General features: G+C 36.7%; 2 protein-coding genes across 7 annotated transcripts in view; one reads left to right on the top strand and one right to left on the bottom strand.

The window, feature by feature from the left end:
• LOC140664113 (glutamate receptor ionotropic, kainate 5-like) overlaps positions 1–10,920 on the top strand; it is a 274,048-nt gene that overhangs the window by 156,218 nt on the left and 106,910 nt on the right. The window lies entirely within an intron of this gene.
• LOC140664117 (mannosyl-oligosaccharide alpha-1,2-mannosidase IA-like) overlaps positions 1–10,920 on the bottom strand; it is a 228,238-nt gene that overhangs the window by 149,056 nt on the left and 68,262 nt on the right. The gene's annotated exons all lie outside the window — the stretch shown is intronic.

Here is a 10,920-nt window from a genome sequence, read left to right as displayed (position 1 = left end):
TGCCGCGATTTTACGTAACCCGCGTTTACCTAAGCGTGAGTTCGCCATTAACTAATTGACGTCATCGCGACCTGAATATATACGTGATCTCGTAAAAAAAGTAGTATGTGACGAGAAATCGGCTCAATTCTCTTTTTCTTGCTTGCCGTTTTTATACCAGATAAAAAAAGCTCTATCGATTTATATATCTCTTCTTTTTATTTTCAATTTTTCTACAAAAGATTATCCGTTTCTCTATTTTTCTGTACGCTTTTTTTTTTTTTTTTTTTTTCAACAGAATAATCAACGGGCGAAACCATGGCGGGCGGTGATACTTTCATTTGTGCCGTGGCACAGATTACGTGAATGTCCGTAGACCATTAACTAATTGACTCTATGGCGGGACGACTGCGTTAGATGATGTCGATAAAAGGAGCAGAGAGGTAAAGAGATAGAGAAGACCAAACCTTTTCCGCGATCACTTTCAAAGAGCTCTGTGACGGTGTTTAATCTGATGTGAAGAAGAGCGGGCGAATAAGACGACGAATTTAAGTCTAAAAATCATTAGAGTTAATCAATTATTATACATTTACACTACGCAACATTAATTTTTTTCAATGTATTCTTGAAATTATTTTATTGGAAATTATGAGTAAAATATATCATTCTCTGTAAATAATTTCCAAATTTTATAAAATTAATTTATTTTTTGATTTTACATCTTAAATTTTTACTAATTTTATCCCCTCGTGAATATTTTTAAGCAATTTATAGAGATAAAACTAGATATCTATTTTATCTCATTTATCAATACTGACATTTTATTATTCCGATATTGATTTCAAAAATACATTACAAAATATTGTTAATAAAAAAATATTACATATCAGCGATGATTAAATTGTTCTCAATAATAGTATCTTTTCTTTTGAGAGATGGAGCTTATGTATGACGTAACCCCATTTTGTTACAAGCATTTTTATTGCGCTCGATATACATATAGCGATTCCAACCGGATTTCATTTTTCTCGAACAGAGCAGTATGTGAACGCCGCATTCGACTATGAAAGACATGCACGTGCGAGCGAGGATTCCGAGGGTACGGTCGTAACTTTGAATCTCAATTTTTGTGTACCCCCTTCCTCATGTCGGACTCTCCGGGGGTTCTCTTCCCGGACTATCTAAGCGTAGGTTCATCGTTATACGTATATCGAAATCAACGTGAAACGTGTCTTTCCTTTCTCAAATGCAAACGGAGATAGATCGAGAGATATGAGAAAAAGATAGAAGAAGAGTAAAGGAGAATCAGTCACAAGATATTTTAATACGCTTGATATTAAACATTATATTTCTTTTTCTCTCTCTCTCTCTCTCTCTCTCCTTCTTTCTTCAACCTTGGATAAAATTATCGCGGTAAAAGGAAAATTGCTGTAAATTACGCGAGAGATTAAAAAGCACTCTGAATTCCACATCCAGCGTCTATCCATGAGTCCTCGCATTCGGTTTTTAAGCGATGCGTAAAATACAGACAAACGCAAGGAAGAAGTATTCGACGAGCGGGTCCGCTTCGCTCCGCTGCGTGCCGCTCGTTGTCCCGTTGATAAATTAAGTGCCTCGGATGCGGACGATAAATTCGCTAAGGCTAACCCAGCGCCCGATGATTTATACCGCGGGCTACACCAGGAAGCCTGTGATCTATGACCCCGCGAGGGTCAGCTGGAGGTAAGACAATGCAGTCGGCCACCTCCGGTCGTTCGGGGAAAGGGGAGGATTTAAACGCACGTGCGTTTGCATGTACGTTTAAATGCATCGCGAACGGACGAGCGGAAGGACGGAAGGGAGGAAAACAGAGAGAGAGAGAGAGAGATCGATGATTTCTATTGCCGGGAAGTCATGGATAGCGCGGACGCGCTTACATCGCGCATGAAACATTGATCGAGGAAAGTCGCAGGTAATTGCACGCGCCGCGCGGCGGGGATGCGCTTATAGAATGCATTATTTATCGAACTGCGCTCGACGTGTCTGTAATTTATGCAGATGACGGGATATTTAGATCCATGATTAGATGATTATTGATTATTACCATCAAACCAACGTTGATCATTATACATGCCTTCAACTAGTACTATACGGTAAAATGCATTCGATTTACTGTAACAGAGGTATTAATCCAACGGCGCGTATCAACGTATTATAAAGAACCTTTTTTACTAATCTTGCTTCTGATATCTGAAATGTGATAAGCGACTTAATGAAATAATAACATTGTTGTTTTATAAATCTCGCTAATATGTATTATATAAGTATAATAATTTTTAAAAATTATTTCTTTTTAATATTATAGCTAATTATTGTTTATATTGAAATGTGTCATTTTCAATTTTATCTCCTTTTAACGGTGACGAAAGTTTTCTCAACAATCGGACGAAAAAAATAGCTAACACACGTATGTTCTCGCAGTCGCGCGATAGATCCTTAAGAATAATATTTCACGTCCCATAAACTGCAGCCCTTGTCGTAGGCTCTAGCGTTTTAGTGATTCGTGTTACGCCGGATACGGTGCGGGCGGACAACAACAGACCGGTCGAAGCCACCGGCTCAGAACGAGCCGGTATGAATATGGCGTGACTGATAAGCCATGGGCGCGACTGCAGCTGATTTATAACGACACCGGTACACAAGTTTCCGCGCGGCAACCGTGACGTCCTACCCTATTATCCCGAGAATTCGTGCTCTTCTTAAGAGACAGAAAGAGAGAGAAAGAGGAAAGGCTAGATCGTCCTCACGCTTTCCAACATCGAACAGACGACTTCTATGACATAGTGACTTAAGTTTAACAGATATCGATTCGTAGATATATTCAAATAAAATAAAAAAAAAAAAAACATCTATAGGCTAATCACAATTTTTATTTCTTTTCTTCATTCTTTTGTATACGTCGTAAACAAATGGATATTTTAGAAAAATAACTTTTGACTAGGCAAATGCTGTCTGGCTTGTCAAATGGTTTTTATTCGTTCATTTGTGTTCAAATGCTATCCTAGGCAAACAGTATTTGTCTAAACATTATTTAGGAAAATCGAAATAAAGATTATTTTGTAAAGCAAAAATAGTGGAAAGATTCAAGTATTTCGATTTAATAGGATTAATAAAATAATTAATTGAAATATACTGAAAATCAATCCAAAATTTGCAAGTTTATAGAAACATGCTATAGATATTATTATCAATGTGAGCTTATGGGGACAAAATGATATATATGAGCCTAATTAATCCAGATAACTAGTAAAGTATTTATTGTTGTGAATAATGTTCTTAAACACAGATATTTTAAGAAATGTCAAAATTCTGTATTTTTCATGGACATTATTCTTTTTAATCAGTTAATTGATGAAACAAAAAAATCTTAATTTAAAAAAACATAAAGAGAAAATTTTTTCAATAAAGCATATTTATATTAAACTGTCACTCGCTTTTTAAATTTGTTATTAATTTGTATTGAGATTTTTATTTTTTATATAATATATATTACGTATTTTAAAACAAGACTATGTATTAGTGTATCGTTTGCATAGAAGTAAAAAATATCAAAGTAGCATCATATTTTGAAACATACTAAATTTTTATTTTTAAATATCCAATATTTTTCCTTTACAAAATAATCTTTATTTCTATTTTTTTAAATAATGTTAAATAGACAAATGCTGTGTGCCTAGGAAAATAGCATTTGAATACAAATAAACGAATGAAAGCCATTTGACCAGCCAGATAACATTTGCCTAGTCAAAAGCTATTTTCCTAAAATAACCATTTGCCTACGACATGTACACTAATGCGCTTAAATCGAATTTTATTATTATATTTATATAATTTCTATTTGTAGGAAAGGTGAAATGTGGACAATAAAATGTTAATAGATTTAGTAGTTTCAAGTTTTAAAATTCGATTCTAACAAAATCAGATTATGATACACGTTCCAACCATAGGGTGCAAAACGGCATCTTACCCGCAAGGTTGGAACCAATCGTCTTGAAACGAGACGCTTTTAATTTGCACTTCAAAGAGCTCAAAGAGTTCCGAAGCGCCTCGAAAGCGTATCCCGAGGGCTCTTCAAACGCGGAGGGCAATTCGTTCCTCGTCCGAAGGGAAAAAAGAAGCAGGATAGCGACGGGAAACTCGTCGGGCACCGAAGCATTGCAACTAAGAGACGAGAATATTGTTGCTTTAATTTTAACATTTTCTTCCAGGTAAACAATCCGGGAATTGCTCTCGGTATCCGACTCGTGTATTTCTCCAGGGATAATCGGGCCAACCTGTCGACGGAAAAACTCGCTAGAAAATCCATCGAACTGGAACCGAATTTCGCTTCCCTTCCAAAGCAATATCTCACGTTGCTCGTGTTTCGCTTACGTTATATCGGAAACTTGTGTATATGTGTGAAAAATAAAATATAAATATAAAAGATAGGGATCCTAGGATTATTTTATGCTCATACATAAATAAATTTCTTGTGATTTTAAATAATTCGTACTCTCTGCAAACTTGTTACTAATGCATATAAAAAAATATCATATATAATAGATATAAAAAAAATATCTGTTTAAAAAATACAGGAAAATTTCCTATTCGCAATAAAAAAGACGGAAGCTTCTTGTAAAAAAAAAAAAAATAAAAAAACTGCCGAGGATAGGTCCGTACGACGTTTTATATCAGCATAAAATGAGCTTTCTTGAAATTCTTCCATTGCGTGCGTCCAATACGGTGAGTTACTTGTCGATGGATAGTTTCCGAGAGCGCTTTCGCGCAGTAAAACGGCAGTCCCCAGCGTACTGGCACGACAAACTGTTGCCCGCTTCGAAATCATGTTTCGAGTCAAGGGGACCTTCTGCCTGTGCTGATCGTTTCTGAACGGAATCGTCCGCTCGATTATTCCGGCTGGATACGTGCCCGATACGTGTGCGGGATTTCTATGAGAGTCGGCGCAACGAGAATCGAATCGAGACGAAGGGAACACCGTGTCAAGGGACGAAGGGAACGTGCATCGTCGGAGAGATGTCCCGCTTGAGCGATCGCGAAACGATTGGAAGAAAAAGAATGATATTGAAAAATTAAACCGTTAGACGGTTAAAATAACCGAGTAATAGGGATTAATAAATTTCTCTTGTAATACGTTTTAGAAAATATTATTTACACACAAGTGTGTGAAATATTATACATGTATGTTTTTTGTCCAAAAGATAAAGTTTTCTCTCTCTCTCTTATATATACATTTTGATTTCTCATTAATTCTTGATCGAACAGCAAAATTATAAAAATTTGTTTTTATTTCAGAGTACGATGTCTTTAAAATGTTAAATACAAGTTTAACAGTCTTGCTTATAAAACTGCATAAACATTGTATATATTTATAATAGATACGTGCTACAATTTCAATCTTAAAGTTCGCTTGTGAGAAGGAATTTCTAATTTCATCGTACTTTCTTGCGGTTTTCCATCGATGGCTATGAGCAGAGCACAAATAATTAAAAATTTCTTTTCTCTTTCTCTCTCACGATAGTAGAATCTAAATCTACAGCGCTCATTTCCTAGACGGAAATGTTTCAGGTCAGAGAAACGTACTTCCCTTAACTTTAGCAAAATTTACTAAAAAGTACTCTTACGTAAGTTTAACTTTTTTATTAAGAAAATAATCCACGAAATAAATTACGAAATATAAATTAAATTAAAATTTTAATCATAACCAAAATATTTCATAATTATAACCAAAATTTAATAAAAGTACACGTTTTCAAAGGAAAAAAAAAATGCTAGCTATTATCGTGTCGAAATCGTTAGTTGCTAAACATCAAAAGACTTGTCATGAAGCAGAAAGCAATCGATTTTTACAGAAATAAACTCAGTCTTCGGAGCAATCAGTGGCCTCATTTGGATGTCGCTTTGTTAGCACTGACCGCACCTATCCTAGGAAAGACTGTAGTAAAACATGGTCATGGATCCGCCCTCATTTCAATCGGCTTTAACATACCTCGGCAAACACCGACGAACAAAGGCCCATCGGTTTAGCCACCCCCGATAGATATCTCGTGGTCGAACACTCATTTATCGCACGTTCAATTCCGTTATATAAACAGATTTTTCTGTCAAACGTTGCATATGTCTGACTTTACACAAACGATTCAATATTCGCGAATGAATAATAAACTAATTCCTCATCGAATACAAGGAAACGAAAGATGTTGATGACAGAAGTAGGGTAAACTCGGATAAGATGGCCATAGTTTTTTTAAATGCAAAAAACATACTTTTAATAGTGTTTTTTAATAGTGTTTGGCATATTATCTTCACTGAAGCTTAAATTATGTAACCTTATCGAAATTAAAAGGAAAATATTTAATTGAAATTTTATATTATGAAAATAGTGCAATATAAGCATTGACCATCTTACTCAACTTTTAAGAAAAAGATGACCATAGTGACGGAAAGATGACCATATTATTTATAAAAACAATAATAAAAACAAAAATAAAAATTATAGGTCATATAACAATTTACATATCTTTATAATATGTCTAACGTCGATTACGATAGCTCAACTGTAATTTATTCGACGTTATAACAGTTTTTAGTGGACAAATGAAAAACTTTGCAAGTAGTCAAAAGTAAAAATATGATATAAGATTCACAATATCGTTATTTCGAATAATGTATGCACATAAACTACTGTAAATATCAATTATCTTTGATAATGATGAAAAAAAGTGCAGTATGTAGTGATTATTGAAAAATTACAGCCTATGGCCATCATATCCTAGTTTATCTTATACCTATAACGATCCTTCTATCCTACCATAAAATATTTAAAAGGAAAGAGAAAGTTTTACGACTTAAATACGACCCGAATTCCTACACATCATATGCCATGGGTCGCGCGCGCTACCTCACTTTTCTCGCGATGCATCCATCTCTATAAACGACGTTGAAGTGCTCTCGAAGACACACATTGTGAATATATGGTCGGAGAATTCCTCGGCACGATCTACACGATGCGTCATTTCCCATAATGGTTTAAAAGCCCTCGCGCGAGCGTAGTGGAGGAGGAGAGGAAGATAGCAGCTACCGGGTTCGATGGTGTTGGCGAACGAGGAAGGCTTTAGTTCAAGGATAAGTGCCGTATTGGCATTTGACTACCGGCACCGAGGGCACGTCTGGGAAATGTGCAGCGCGGCTCTCGAGGAATGGGAAATGGGTTGGGCCCGTTGGATGCTGATGGTATGAGACGCTCGCGAATAGATGGTTGTCTGAGTCCATCGACCATCGGCGGCGCGGCGGCGAGGAAGACCTTCGAGTGTCTCCATCCATGAGAGAGGCCTAGACGTTCGATTCTGTCCAATCGAATTCCTTTTCGCCGGATTCTCGTCGTACCGGAAATACAGACACCTGCTTCCGGCGATCTCTCTCCGGTGCGAGCGCGCAAGAGACGTTCGAGAATCGAAAGCTCATGTTTCCTATTGTCTATGTAGAGATAGTATTGAACGAAATCGAAAGAGAGAGGGAAAGAGACACAGACAGAGGAAAAAAAAGAATAATTGGAGAAAGAAGACAAATGTCTTCTTGAAAAAATATATTTTGTTCCACATAATAAACTATATGCAGATTATAATAGTATAAGTCAATATTATTCAATCTTATTGTTAGTTCAATTAAAAGTTATCTATAGTTGTCATTCAAAAATAGCAGAGAACGCAAATAAAATTTACAATTCTCATTATTAAGCTAATTTGATTTTGTGAGAGCTGGAATCGATTTACTAAGCGTAAAAAGCAATCTTATTTTGCGACTTGACGAGGTGATAATTATATATATCTATCTATCTATATATATATATATATATATATATATATATATATATATATATATATATATATCATATCTTAAGTATATTAATATTTTACAGTTTCCGGTGAATATCAAGTTTAATTAAAAATCTGATATAATATTTAAATCTTATTATTAATATTTTCGTTAAATCGTTCATCTAGAAATTCGAAAATTTAAAATAATATATCAGTGATTCTGGAAAATGTTTTCTATACATATATTTGTATGTATATTAAGATATAAATATACATAGTTGATTAAATAGTCGAATATATACATTTGACGTAAAATTATCAGTCATGAATAAAAAATGGTTTTGTGTCGTTCGATTCATTTTTAAACAGAGTACCGCGATGTGTGTATAATTTCTGATCATGTTTACGTAACATACACGATATGCCCGATAGTTGAATGCATTATGAATTTACAGGCTGAATCGTTGGCCAAATCGCATCACGATCGCGCACACTTAAAATTCGCAATTAAATTCGCTTACAAATTTTTTTCGGTTCGACAACAGCAACGACGAGAGCACGCACGGCCGTGCACCATCAACCGTAAAAATGGCACATGGAAATATTGCGCAAACATAGGGGCCCGTGTAAATATCGTAGTTTAGGGAAGCGTGTTTAAACCAACACGAATGCGCTCCGAATTCGCTCCAACGTACACAACGCGACTCGAATCGACGCGACGAATTTCAAAAGCATCGGCTTTACTTGAAACTCGCGAAATTCAATTTTTCGCACAAACCTGAAGCAACGGCGCCGAGCTAAACCATAGAATGCCACCCGTACCTTCTGATTGGAAGCTAACGAAGAAACATTCTGATTCGCGCGCAAACACGATGAAATGGTGTTTGCGAAAAAAGCAACTCACCGCCGATTTTATTTTTCGCGGCTCCTCGAAATGCGCACGCCAAACAAATATATATATATATATATATATATATATATATATATACAGGGTGTCCGGTAATTACCGCCCCACCTCTCTAGGACAGATAGAGCAGGTCAAATTGAATATAAAAGTCCTCTACCATTTTGCGATTTTCACAATAATTATTAAAATATTAATTAAAAACGCTTAGCATATACTATATACGGCGCGCGCTCATACGCTGAGCGTTTTTAATTAATATTTTAATAATTATTGCGAAAATCGCAAAATGGTAGAGGACTTTTATATTCAATTTGACCTGCTCTATCTGTCCTAGAGAGGTGGCGCGGTAATTACCGGACACCCTGTATATACAGCAGCATACATGTAAGAATCGACAAACGTATTGTGTAATAATCACCTGCATCGTGTTGTCGAGATCACGTTGGGAACGCAATAGTTTCATCTGTCATCAGTCGGCGATGTTGAATTATCATCAAACGAATGCAACGATTCGATTGTCATATTCGCGATCCTTTCAGACACGTGTGCTCTCGCTCGCCTTAATTAAAGGATAACGACTACATTCTGCCCGGACTCTTCGGACGAGCCGACGATCGGTCTTCGTAATGCGAGCTGACCAAAATGATGTATCCGACGAACCGACTCTCTCTCCGTCGGTCTTCGCGCCTTTCTTCGCGCCCATCTGGTCGGGTCTGCACGTACCGCTCGTTAGTTTCGGCTAATTTGAATGCGGTGGCTCCGGAGTTCGCTCCTCGTCGCTCCTGGCGGCATTATCTGCCCATTCGTTCTCACTATCGCCGCATAAGCCGCGCGCGAGCCGTACAAGCGGATGTTATAATGACGTTTCTGGTCGAGGACGACCTCAACAATTCGCCTCGGAGAGATACAGCGAGAGATACGCAAAATCGATCGAGCAGATTTTTCAATGAGTCGTAGAGCAATCGCGGACACCCCGACGGGACTTTGGCAGCGCCGAGTGTCCTTCACCGTGTGCGAATGATTAATCCGGGCGACGAGAACTCGATAAAATCACCGCGTTTCAATTGCCGTTGAATAATAATGATGCTCGTTACGAGATACGCGATAAATAAAGACTGTCCATATGTAAATATATGTGTATTGTGTACTTTGCTCTAAGTAAATAATTATTTTATATATATTTTTGCAAAGAAAAAAGAAAGGATTTCGCATCTGTTTTCCCATATAATATCCTTATGTATAAATATAAATATATATTAAACACAAATTTCGCGGACTATTCAGAAAATATATTAAGTAATACCGTATGTTTATATTAACCCTCATGCATCTCTGAATTTTGGCCACCTTATTTTACCACTCATGAGTTAGAGTAACCCAGAGTCTTTTGATTTACATCTCGGGATCTAATAAAGCTATTTTTAAGTATTTTTTTTCAATAGATACGCCAGATAGTAAAAAAAAAAAAAAATATGTCGCTACAAATATCACCAAATTTCCACGATTCAAGATATTTGTAAAATAAACGAAAAGTGATCTTTTAATCGTTTAGCAATGACACACGTTTAAATTTTTGACATGGGTTAACGTAACCCAGAATGGTGCCTGAGGGTTAAATATATAACTATAATATATAAATAAATGTAATCATTTATTTCTTTTTATTCTCCTTCGCTAGATTGTTATAAGAGCAAGTATTAAGCATGCAGTTGAGAAATATATTTAGAAAAATGTATTATCTTTAATTGTCAAGTCTTGTTGATTCACAAGCATTAGCCAACAGACTTGAGAAAGCCAATGGGAATCGCTACCGAGTTCGATTGATACTAAACAATTGCCATTGGCTAACCGGAGAGAATCGACGGCGGAAAGACATAGAGAGGCGAATGCGTTACCGGGCGTGCAGTAGCAAAGACAAATAGAAGGCGAAAAGTCACAGAGAGAGAGAGAGAGAGAGAGAGAGAGAGAGAGAGAGAGAGAGAGAGAGAGGGAGAGAGAGAGGGAGAGAGAGAATAGTCGCGGTTGTGTGTAGATACGATAGGTTGGGAATATCCTTAGGGAATACGAGGAGAAACGACGGTGGGGGAAACGATAGACGCGACATCGACGGCAAATAAAGGAGTGCGAAGAAAGGGGGGAAGAGAACAGGGGGAGAAAGGGGTAACATGCTATACGGCTGTA

The sequence above is a fragment of the Anoplolepis gracilipes genome, chromosome 3 (assembly GCF_047496725.1).
Source record: "Anoplolepis gracilipes chromosome 3, ASM4749672v1, whole genome shotgun sequence".
Lineage (NCBI taxonomy): Eukaryota > Metazoa > Arthropoda > Insecta > Hymenoptera > Formicidae > Anoplolepis > Anoplolepis gracilipes.
The sequence above is the reverse complement of the archived record's forward strand: the minus strand, read 5'-3'. Positions and strand labels throughout refer to the sequence as shown.